The 12,275-nt window shown below is 42.5% G+C and overlaps 1 protein-coding gene and 1 long non-coding RNA gene across 8 annotated transcripts in view; one reads left to right on the top strand and one right to left on the bottom strand.

Annotated features, from left to right (window-relative positions):
• Positions 1 to 9,798, bottom strand: part of ERBIN (erbb2 interacting protein) — a 151,482-nt gene extending 141,684 nt beyond the window's left edge. For 6 of the 7 annotated variants that reach the window (XM_019532159.1, XM_019532165.1, XM_019532163.1 and 3 more), the window contains exon 1: positions 9,675 to 9,798. The gene's annotated coding sequence lies outside the window, so the exon portion shown is untranslated. Of the gene's footprint in view, positions 1 to 9,020; positions 9,109 to 9,674 lie in introns of those variants that run through there. The other variant, XM_019532160.1, reaches the window with a different exon arrangement.
• The window catches only part of LOC109307974, a 21,713-nt gene continuing 14,870 nt past the window's right edge, over positions 5,433 to 12,275 (top strand). Inside the window, exon 1 of the long non-coding RNA XR_002100423.1 lies at positions 5,433 to 5,442. This is a non-coding gene — a long non-coding RNA (uncharacterized LOC109307974). The remainder of the gene's footprint in view (positions 5,443 to 12,275) is intronic.

The following is a 12,275-nucleotide window of genomic DNA, read 5'->3' as shown; positions in this document are numbered from 1 at the left end:
AATGCCTACAGCATTATCAGTGCTTTCACAGAAATCAGCACAAAACACTAGAGGCTAGGGATGGGGAGGTTAATTAAAGTAGCTCCAAGAGCCCTTCTAGTTAAACTGCTCACAGCATCATACTTATATGGCATCCTGCGCTTCAAAATGGTGGCGCAGGCACTTTAACTAAAGCTCATTTGATGAGCTTTGGGTAAAGCGCTCCCACCACCATTCTGAAATGTGGGGACACCAATATATGAGAGGCAGAGGCTGCTGGAGAGTTCTATTAGCCACTCCAGCAGACTCAAAGACAACTCAGTTAATCAAGTCTGCTCCAACGCGTGCTAATTAGCACACATCAGGGCAGAGCTCTATCACATTTATAGGTGCCCTAGCAGCTAGATTGGCATACTGTTTTAAAGAAAAAACTCTAAAATGGCTTAATTAAATCTGGCAGGCCATTATCTAAATGGATAGTTAAAAAGAGCATTTACAAGGGCTTGACAAATTTACCTGACCCACTAGTCTAAAAACTAGGACTTCCTGCCCGACTGAAAAATACCTGTGCAACCGCACCCTTCACTAGCCACACCCATGCCCCAGCAATCAGAGATGAAAAACGGATTTTAACATTACATTGGCTTTCACATTACAGCTAAGTGCAGCTCCAGGAGTGAAACCTTTTAAGTCCAAAAACATTAGCCTATATACATTTTCTTCCCTTAAAAAGAGTAAGAATGGCAAGAAACATACTAAAGAAGAGGAGGAAAATCTGTGAAGAAAACAGGAGAAAGGGAAAAAAAACCTCTGGGCCGTCTGCCAACCATGGGAACCACAATGGACTGCAGCACTTCAGAACCACATAGGTGTGCCCACCCTGCCACAGCACTTCAAAATGGCCACAAAGGCATGCCACAGCAATGCTGCAGAGAGCTGAAGAGCAACAATCCCTGAATGCTTCCTGACCTCCAACAGTTCCTGAAAAAACAGGCACACTGTGGCTGTTGGATGGTTGGTAAGCAGGGGCCTGTAGCATGCTAGAGGACAAATTAATCCGCTGTCCCACTATGCTAGAGCAGTGTTTCTCAACCTGTGGGATGCAACCCAAAAGTGGGCCAACAAGAATACATGAAAGGGTTGCAAACAGACTTTTAAAAATGGATCAACAAGCTTTAAAAATGGATTCTCCTTTAAAAGAGAAAAATATGGGGAACCCCAGGTTTTCCCTTGCAGGCTGGAAGAGTTCCAGCCTACAAGGGGCTGCGTGGGGCAACGGAGGAACAGGAGGGAGATCAGCAGGGATCAGGGTTCCCATGGGGAAAATGAAGACAACTGCAGATTCCCCCCTTTACCTGAGGAAAGCGCAGATTTTTTCATTCTAATGGAGAAACACATGGATTTGGCACTTTTGCAAAGAGCTCTCTACAGGCTTGCAGAGTTCCAGGCTGCAAGTGGCTCTGGGAGGGGAAGGACAGAGGTCAGACAGGGAGCACCATGTGCATATACATATGCATATATGCACATGGCTGCCAGGCAGCCTGGAGAGCAGCTCCTGCAGGTAAGTTGGGGAGGGCGGTGCGGAGGAGGAACTGAAGCCCCCATAGGAAGGAAGGGAGTTGGGCAGGGCTCAGGCTGCCACCCAGCCACGTGCTACATAGGGCTTAGGGCCTGAGGCCAGAATGCACGGCCACAGGGCCTCAGCAAGAAGCAAAATGGGGCCGTGGGTAGCTCGGCTCATCCAGGAGGTGGTGGCTGGCTCCCCACTGTTATGTACACACCCCCAGTAGGGGGAGAGGGGTGGGGTTGTGTCCCCCAGATGTGTGTGGGGTGGGGGTGGGCACAGGCTGCCCACTGTGGGCTTGGGCACCCCACCCCGCTGCGCTCCCCCAGGGCCTCTGCACCCCAGTGGCTGCAACCTAGACCTGCAGAGCAGAGAGGGGCCACATGGGGAAGCTCCTTGCCATTGCAAGCTTCACACTGCCCTGATAAGGCATCCTTTGCTTGCGTGGCAGCAGTGGGGGTACTAGTGTGGGGTTGCACCCCTCACCCTCACCACGATAGCACGGACCCCACAGCAGCAAGGAGCTTCCTTGCATGGCACCACTCTGCTCCGCTGCACCAGGTTGCACCCACTGGGCTGCGGAGGCCTCATGGGAGGGCAGCAGGGCTGGGGGCCATGGCTTGGGAGTGAGGGGCCTGGACCTGCATTCTGTGGGGTAAGGAGGCAGGGGGTATCTGATTTTCCATGATAAAAAAAACAAACATGAAATACCAAAGTTTATAGCTATTTAGAATTTATTTTATTATAATGATTGAGGCACTAGTAGGATTCCAAATTGCTTTACAATTGTAAATAAGTCAGTAAAACACTGTTCAACTGATATATCTAGATATATAGGGGGTACCAAATGCATGGGTATACATGGACGTGGCAGCCAGGCAGTGTGGACAACAGTTCCTGCAGCAACTTGCGAGCCCAGGCGTTGGTGAAGGCTTGGCGCCGGTTCTCGAAGGGGATGGTCACATCTATGATCACAATCTTCTTGGCCTCTTTGTTTGTGATCAAGATGTTGGGACGCATCTGGCTCTCGCAGCCTGGGATGGTATGATTCACGGAGATCTCTCCTGCTGTGGCTGGAATGGCCTTCACCAGGTGGTCCTGGACAGCGTTGTGGTGGAGCTGCCAGACTCTGACATGCGGCCTACAGATGAACAGCAAGTGGGGGAGGGTCTGTGCCTCGTAGCCACGCTGTCAGCACCTCTTGTTCCGGTGGCCAAAGCAGATGGCCTTGCTCAGAGGCAGGAAGTTGAAGCGGAAGTGGCAGAGGAAGCACCAGTCCATGAACCTCCTGCTGGGCATGAAGTGGTTGCTGGAATCCCACTTTAAGGTGACGTCGAAGACCTTGCCCTGGTCGGGTTTGCCCCTCAGGTCGCCAGTGTACTTGTTTTGGACAGCGTCCTTCAGAAACCGCTCCAGGAAGGTTCTCACATGGGGCGTCACAGTGATGCGACCGGCATGTGAGGCTGGTGGCAGACAGACTCCCAGCACCCCTCGGTCCAAGTTCAGGAGCAGCCGATGTGCTTCCCGAGGCTGCATGTGGCGTTGCAGGCTTGGCTCCACAGCTAGGCAAAGTACCCGCCGCCTCTGCTGAACTCACCCTCCAGAGAGCCGCTGAGGAAGGTGGCCAAGTCATATCTGGTCGGTTGTCTCACGATCCTCTTGCAGGTGGTCTCCTTGAGGGCACTGGTGGCAATGATACTTACCGTGGAGTCTGGGTAGGTCAGGAGGTAGAAGGTGTGGGTGACCACTGTGATGTCGCCGAGGTCTCCCATGTGGGAGACCGTTGCCACCTCTCTGCTGGTAGGGAACATGCAGGATTTCATTGCTGGCCCTCAGTGGCAGTTGCAGCCACTTCTTGAACAGCTGCAGGATCTCAGCATCTGCTTTCTTGAGGGACATCTTGGGGACCGCCAAGCCTCTCAAGACGAAAACAACATGGGGGATGAGGAAGGTGTTCACTGCGTCAGCCTTCTGCCAGGGGGCCAGCAGGAACAAGTCCAGCTTGTGGGGGTCCTGCACGATCCCATTGATGGTCTTGCTAATACACCAAACTGACTTAACTGAAAACCCAAGGATGCGAGTATATGGCTTGTAGAAAAGGGCCACGAACTGAAGAACTACTTGATTTGTGGAGAGAACCACCAACAAGCTTGTAATCTCATAATTAAGTTAGTGTGACAAAGATATATTTTCTTATACACCTACATTAACTGACATTCATTTTATTATCCCTTCATTAAGGAAATTTCCTACCAGCCAGGCCATCATTTTGCCTGCAATGGATAGCAATATGACACATTTATATTTTAGTTAGGTCATTCCATCTACACTTTTCAACTACTGGCCAAATACTGACTGGAAGGAAAGCCTTCTGGCTCTTCCTTCAAGTTACAAGTCTTATTGAAAACACACATCAACATTAGCTTTCCAGAGTTTTTCAACCAGTCTTTGTTTTGTTTTGTTTTTTAAAGTCTTGGATGGAAGTTAATTTAAGGATGTCCAGTTCAAATAGCTGCTTTTTAGCATCCTCTGTGAACGAAAGCATACGATATGATAGATAACATACTATCTAGCTTCTTTCCAAATACAAACAGAAATATCAAACACTTTCAGTCTTCCTGGCATTTTTACTGACAATGCTGCCAATACCAGATAACTTTATTAGCAACAAAAATATCCTAACAAAATCTATTTAATATTGCAAGCCAATAGGCTACAGCCATTACAATTTTTCTCCCTTTACCAACTTTCTACAGTTTTTAGCTTCTGATTTAGAATCATTGCTCCCAACTTCCCTTTTTCCATTTGTTTCTCTTTCATTTCCTCCTTCACTATTACAGCCTTCCTTCTTTGAGGCATTTAATAAATATGCTCTAAAGAAGCAATTCTCAGCCTGTTGCGGTTTTTTGAGTTCTCTGAAACAGGGGAATTGTTCTATTATATTTTAGTAAAAAACTGAGTGAAAACTAAAAGCTGACATTTTCCAAGAGGTACTAAGGAGTGCCTCGAATCTAAAAAGGTTGAGAACCACTACTCTAAAACAACTTCCAATTATTCACATTTTTCTGCTTAAAATTCTCTCTCCTACCCAATTTGGTTCATAATTGTTTTAAAGTATGAATACGTATTAGCAATATAGACTTGGCATTTATTACGTACAAACGGAAAAATCAAGTCATGATCAGATGTACCTTACTTGTTACTTCCTCAGTGGGCACATCTACAAGTGCTGCATTGATGTGCCATGGTTACTGTACATTAAGTTTAGTACCTGCATTAGCACAATAGCACGGTTTTTGCTGTGATGCACTAATGCGCAGTAGAATTAATCTACTGTGCATTTAGTGTCTCATGTAGATGCGTCCAGTATAGCAAGAAGAGGTCTATCCCCAAGCAGAATGCAACACTTAGTAAACTAATCATTAATTTTGTAATAGCATTGTTGTACCTGAAAAATCAGAGAGACAGCAAGCAGATTTACCACCCTGAGAAGTGATGCCTGAGAAGAAGAGAATCTTACTAGAGACTCAAAGACCCCACCTGCTGCTGCTACTGCTACAACAGTGCAATCTCTGTACACTAGCTGCTGCTGCTATCTGGGTTCTTCAGGGGCTACCACTCCTGCGGCCCATCTAAACCGCCGCCAATGGCTGTGAATATGCAAGAAGCAGGATTTGTATTTCAAGAGCTGACTGTATCTGAATTTTTTTTTAACCCAAAAGTTCATCTAGCAATTCTCCCAATTGTGAAGTTGGTTCAGTAAAACATTACCAAGCAAATCCTGCTTCTCAAAAAATTCTATAAACATTTTAGTACTGGCAGCATGAGACTTACACCACTCCAGTTAAGACCCCTGCACCTACGAAGTAATGCATCCTGTTCTCTGGTGTAATCTGGTGGTCTGTATAGACACTAGTTAGTATCTTCATCTCATGATTTATTTGTTAGGACACTGATCAATACTCATTCAAAGTCATTTGCTTTGAAACCATGGAAGCCAAACTGAAAAGTTGGGTACCAAACAACATTTCTGACACAGAGCACCATGTCCCTTTTCTCTAGTCAGCCCTTCCTAAAAAATGCAAGTTATGAATTTAACATTCCGATCATGTTAATCTTCCCATCAGGAGTACATCTACTTCCCATCAGGGGTCAGCAAGAACTAGCTTGTTCAAATTTATGTTCATAAACAAACAAATCCTTGTGTTTTTACCTAAACTCCTCACAGAAGTGTTTAAATCATTAAAAACTTTGTTATCAAAGTATCCCTTGATTAAAGCAAATATTCTCAACACCTTGATTCTATACTACTGAATGCTTGTTTGTTGGCCCATCCTTTTGTCTTCTTTTTTATTGTTAATTTAAGCCCTCTTGACTACTTTAGTCAGTCTCTTTTCTTCTCCAAGTTACTCTCCTCCATAGCAAGAGGGAACCAAACCCTGTAGCCAATAGCCCAAAATGAACCAATATTTCACAGAGCGAGAACCTTGTGCATGATGCCAGTTAGCCACAGGAAGTTTACTTCTGGACTATTCTACCTTCTCAAGCCTCCTTTGACACTTTCCAAGTTCCTAAAACAGCCTAAAATATGTAAGGTACCATATGAAACGAATCATCAGTACAGATGCACATGATCTTGTCTACCAACTTCAGAAGTCTGCAATGCCACGTCTTCATAGTTGGAAGACAGTCCATCCTACTGTCTAGCTATACCTTATACTCTTTGCATGCATAATATCTTCTAAGGATAGCTTGGCTTCTTCTGATTGGAGATTTTGATACTTGAATGCCTTGCAGATTGGGCTGAAGATCCACTGTCAGATGCATCCCATTCACATTACCAGCTCTTCAGACATTTGAAGCAGCCTTCATGCTAAGCACCTGGCACCTAGATATTTCTATCCTGCATGGAATTCTTTCTGGATCTTCTAGCTATTGGCTGGAATCTGCCCATCCTTTTGCTTCCAAATATAAAGACTGTTTCCTCATTCTCTTGTCTCATGGTTGTAAACTGCTATGCCTCCTCTCTGGTTTTCACTCCAGTTTCTTGATGGTCAATTCTTTTCTGCTTGAATCAGGATAACAAAACTACCTGAATCTAATTCTCTGAGTACTCTTGAACCTTTCCAATACTGCTGAGCATCCCCATTTGTCCTTCCAAACCACAAATCTATTCTTCCCAGACAGCTATTAATTAAAACTTCATACAGAGGAAATTGCTTCTAGGAGGATAAAATGTGGCACATCTACTGAGGTTACAACTGCTGTTGCATCGTTGACCATCAAAGTATTAAGTGCAAGACTGCAGGGTTTTACCATACACTATTTTTTATTCTGTTTCTTTCCAGAATACATTCTCCCACCTACACAGGAATACATTCTCCCACCTACACAGGAAGATGTACCTCCATACTACTACTATAGACATTTCCCTTTGCATTTTCTTATAATCATTTCTACCAGAGATCCTAGAAACAGTTAAAATGCTCCAGGAGGGACACTGATGCCTACAGCTAAATTCAAGGACTAGGGACATATATTCCTGAACCAAACTGCAGTTGGCTAAGAGGCCCGAGACCAAAGAAAGCAATGAAAAGTAAGTTTGCCTGCACCAATTCTCTAGTAGCCAATTCTCTTTGTCTCAGCTGAACAATACTGAGGAGAATAAAGCTCTGTCAGAAAACCTGAGATTCCTGGAAGCAGTATTTGAGTAGAAAGTGCCAAAAAACACCTCAAGTGAACAGAAGAAAAAAAAGGGGACCCTTCCTACTCAAGCTATTCTAAGTTAAGACTTGTGATGTTGATTGCAAGGCAGGGGATAGCTAGAAATGGCATCCCTCTCCAAGCCATGCATGACTGTAAACCGTGTTTAGATCCTTGAAACTTCAGTCAGTAGAGAACACAGAGTACAAAATATTAGACATTCCACTGAAAAAGCAAACTTCAATATTCTATATAGCTGAAATCTGGAATGGGCTGAAATGGGATAAATCTGGAATGGGCTTCCCAGGGAGGTGGTGGTCTCCCCTACCTTGGGGGTCTTTAAGAGAAGACTAGACAGGTACCTGGCTGGGGTTATCTGACCCCAGCATTCTTTCCTGCTCAGGGCAGGGGTTTAAACTTGATGATCTGTTAAGGTCCCTTCCGACCCAAACACCTATGAATCTATGAAAATTTTCAAAGGCCTTTATGAACTACTGACTAAGTAATACATGCTATATTAAATTCAACCTAGAGGCTGCAAAAGGCATAGCAAGTCCTATGTTTTAATATTTTGCCTTTCATTTCCTTCAGATAATCCTAAGAAAGGACTAACTTTATTTCATACATCCTGGCAGTCCACAAAAAATAATTTATTTGTTTCAATATTGTGGAAGGATATTTCTTCTTTGTATTTTTAGCACCAATAAATGCTGTTAACATACTTCATCCAAACTGGATCTAAAAGTTTAGCAGTGTACTGAATTCTAAGTTTAACAACATGGCAAATTATGGCTTCTTTCCCAGAAAGCAATGAATTTTAAAACTTTACACTAAAACATCTATGGAATACCAAATCAACACCAGGCAGCTTATCTCCAAGAATTTCAAAGCACTCTGAAACTCTGATTATGCCTCACAAGACCTCTGTGTTGTAGTAAAGCACTCATACCTGCTTCCAAAAGCACCTGAGACACCTAATTCTGTGGTCATAAATCTGCAGAGGAGCCAAGCACAAAATCCAGTTCTGATTCCCAGTCCTATCCTTATGCACCACTTAGATTTATCATACAAACATGTTTGGTTGGCTTTTTAATCAGGACAGAAGCCAATGTCAGATTTGTCACTGACTAGCCATCTTTAGATTAAGCACTTATTCAAGAAGAAATATGGGTAGGACTATACTATTCTTCACATAAATTAAACTAATAATATGGAAATTAGATGGGTTAATTTAGAATTAAACTTACAGATAAAGGTTTTATTCCAAGTAAAATATTCTGGTTTTGATGGCCTGAAGCTATCACTTTATTTTGTAGAAAAAGGTAGTTTGCAATATTAGTCAAGTCAGGTAGAAGACAAGGTAGAATTGCACCTTATAGACTAACTGAATCAGATCTAGCCTTTGATGCATCATCAGTCTAGTCTATAAGGAGCAACTCTACCCTGCCTTCTGCCTGACTTCTTTATTCTTAAGTTCACACGTACTGTATGAGGCTCTAGGGAAGTATTGTATCCCCAAAGAGAGTAGGAAATATGAACCAACATAATACAAAACAGAAATGAACCACCTCTGCATCAACACTTAGCATTGCTTCTTTTAACTTCCAGCTTCATTATTACATTATATGCTTTTCCAGTCTGTGAACTACTAACTAATGAGCTATGAGTATTATATTATTCCTCTCCAAGGTAAGCATCTATGCATAAATAAGACAACATGTGCTTGTTAGCAAAGGTCTAGCTATACAACAAGCAAATTCTTACCAACTCTTACCTTTGGCTAGTTTGGCAGCCTTTTTGTCACTTTAACCTGAGGACTTAAACTGGGCAAGCTGTTTGAAATTCATTGCTTCTACTAAGCCACGTAAGTTGAGATATAGATACCTATAGATTCAAAGTTATCAAAAACTGGACTGCTACTTCACAAGGAATGCAAGAGGTACAAACAAGTAATTCTGAACAGAATCTTAGTAGCTTCAATGGAGAAGAGTCTGTCTATATAATAAATCTGCATATAGAACAGAAGGTAACAATTTTAAAACTACAAAAATTGCATACAAGAACTAAGAATATGTTGTTAAGCATTCATTTGTTATCAACACAGGTCCTACATATTCAAAATTACTACATAAACAGGTGCAGAACCTCTAAGTTGCTTAAAATTACTTGCTGTACTGCAGCCACTATTCTCATTTGTTCCATAATTCTCCTGGATTCTATTAAGTTAGCAAGAAATGACTTTACTCTCCCCACTCAAAAAAACCCACAAAACACTCTTTTATTGTTCAGAAAGGCCAATAAAAATGATGAAGATGTAGGATCAGAAAAAGGTATACCCCTTTAACGCACCCAGAAAATGATTAGAGTAACAAGAAATGTACCAATGGAAAGGACATATCGAGGAGGAAAAAAAATACAAGTTACCTACCCGAATCACACCACCTCCTCCTCCAGTTCACACCATGGGAGCTTGAATCAATTTCTGAACTTTAAACTCTGAATCAGTGGGGTGCAGGACTCCGCTCAAGCTAAACCATCCACGTGGAACTAGGAATAAAAACATTTTACAGTTTTATAGTATTCATCTATAGTAAGTACAAAGACTTTTTTTTCCTCCACACCAGTAGCTGGCAATGTTTAAGAGCCACAGGCTATAGCAACTCAGGTCCAGAGGCAGGCTAGCATTCCCATTCCACTGCGGTCACTTCTTCCCGCTATTTCTCCTCAACCCCAGCAATGGCACGGGCACAGGCAACTGCCACCCAGCCCCAGCATGAACCCAGGCAATGCTTCCTGCTACCAGAATGCTGCTGAATCCTTCCAGCTCTGCAGGCAAGATCCAGTGTGCTGGTCATATATTACCAACCCATACTCTACACCAACTGTAGATAGGATAGTCAAATTTGAAAACAACCACACCCTATTTTCTCATTCACAGCACTCCCCTGAGTAAGACAGACATCTGATTTTTGAATGGCAGAATGAGGACCAAAAAGGAAAGATCTTAAATAAGGTATTTACCCCAGAGAAATACAGGCTGCTGAAGTCAGCAGAAGTGGGGGGCAAGAGGGCACAAAACATTGTGGCTGCTCCCTTAACCCTCTGGCTGCAGGATGGCACAGGGGCTGCTACCTGAGTCAAACAGCCCAGTCTCTCTTCTCTTTTCAAGCTGAGCTGGGCAGGCAGGTGAGAGAGGGAGAAAGTAACACTGCTAGTGCTGTGCAAGGGGCCACACAGTGAGAACTCAGGGTGCCCTAGCTGCTGACTACTGGCACGCTTTCCCAGGTCAGAGGCTTAAGCTGCAGAAACTGCTATTATTACATTTTCTCACTTAAAATGTGCACTCCAGTCCCCAAAGTCTGATTTTTTCAAAAAGTGTTCTTTGTACGCAAGAAAACTGATATTAAACTCCCACTACTATAATAAGTGTGTTCTCTCCAGTACTTGTATAATATTTAAATATTTTACCCATTATTGCTGTGACTCAGCTATTAATCAAGTGCAGAAATGAAGCAAATAAACACCGAAGTTCAGTTAAGACCCATTAATATCTTTTCTATTGTCACGCAGCAACCCAAACTAGAATGTACGAGTTGTAGAAAGGTTCAAATTCAAACAAACACCACAGAAATGGAGAAAGTCCTAACTTTCTAGACTGCACTTTCATTAGGTTAAACGCGAGTTTAACCTAAAGTAATTTTTATAAAAATTAAGTCTTGGGTTTAAATTGGATAACTGTGTCCCTTTCAAGATGCTATCGGAGAGCATCTGAAGCATGTTACCTGAAAAAGAATAAGATAAGTATACTACCAGCTCTGTGGCACTTGACTTCCTTAGTGGTCTTCTGGGTAACACCACTCCTAGCAAACAGATGAACAGAAAAGGGAGTCTCCAATGGTTTTAAAAATCAGATCAGCTGACTACCTTTCATTTAGTTGAACCTGAGGTTTTAATGGGATGTTTTCAGTCATCAGCAGGAAGGGATGGAGTTGCTCTCAACTGATTTGATCCATTTCAGTCTATGATTCCTGTTCTGCCCAGAGAGTTCTCTCATGGAAGACTACAATGTATTCTACATGTAAGAAACACCTATTTTTATTACAGAGTCCCAGTTAGTGCAGTGACACAAAGAACAGCAAGTATGGGATGTTGTGAAAGTATAAAATGTGATGCCCATAACCAAGACGAAACTTGTTATGACTGGCTCAAATAAGATAATAAAATGGGAGGGGAAGATGGTGGAAAAAGGTTACACTGAAACATCATCCATTTTTTAACAAGCGCCAACCTGTTAACAAAACCAGCACTAGGAAACCTTCAAGAGATCAGATAGGATGTCTTGATTTAGAAATTAAGGCAATTTAAATCAGCAAGTGGAAAACCTAAGCTTGAAGGATTTATTTAAATGAACTTTTCTATTTGAGCTTCAGTTACTTTCCAAAGAGAGGTGTGCTCAGTGGCCAATACAGACATTAAAAGATTCAGATTTACAACTGAAAGAGCTTTTAAGCTACAAAAAAGTATCAAACCTATCTAGGAAAGTATGTTATAATTATATACATTTTAAAGCAATCTTATGGCTCAATAATTTTTATATTCTTATTTTAAAATTTCAGTTTACAATACTTAAGAAGTAGTGAATGACATGTCACTCAATTACAAACATAGATACAGAAGAAAGTAGGGCTGTTCAGAGATCATCTAGTCCTATTCCCCTCCCCAAAGCAGGATCATCCCTATCAGAACTGCCTTACACACTTTATCTGCCACAAGTACAGCCAGGGAGGAAGAGTGGCCAACGTCCTGCTGCTGCAAGGATTTTTAAAACAGGTTTAAGATACCCAAGAAGCCTCCCTACACACACACACACACACACACTATAAAAACCCCACCTAGATAATTAAATCTTAGGTTATCATGCATGTCAAACAACCATTTTAGGATAGTAACTGGAATATCATCCTGATAAAACAATGCTAACCCAGGAGTTAGGTCACATCCTTATGTCTGTGATGATTTTTCAACAAAC

This window comes from Crocodylus porosus, unplaced genomic scaffold (genome assembly GCF_001723895.1).
Source record: "Crocodylus porosus isolate Cpor-Errol unplaced genomic scaffold, CroPor_comp1, whole genome shotgun sequence".
Classification (NCBI taxonomy): domain Eukaryota; kingdom Metazoa; phylum Chordata; order Crocodylia; family Crocodylidae; genus Crocodylus; species Crocodylus porosus.
This window is presented reverse-complemented; position numbering and strand designations above follow the sequence as displayed.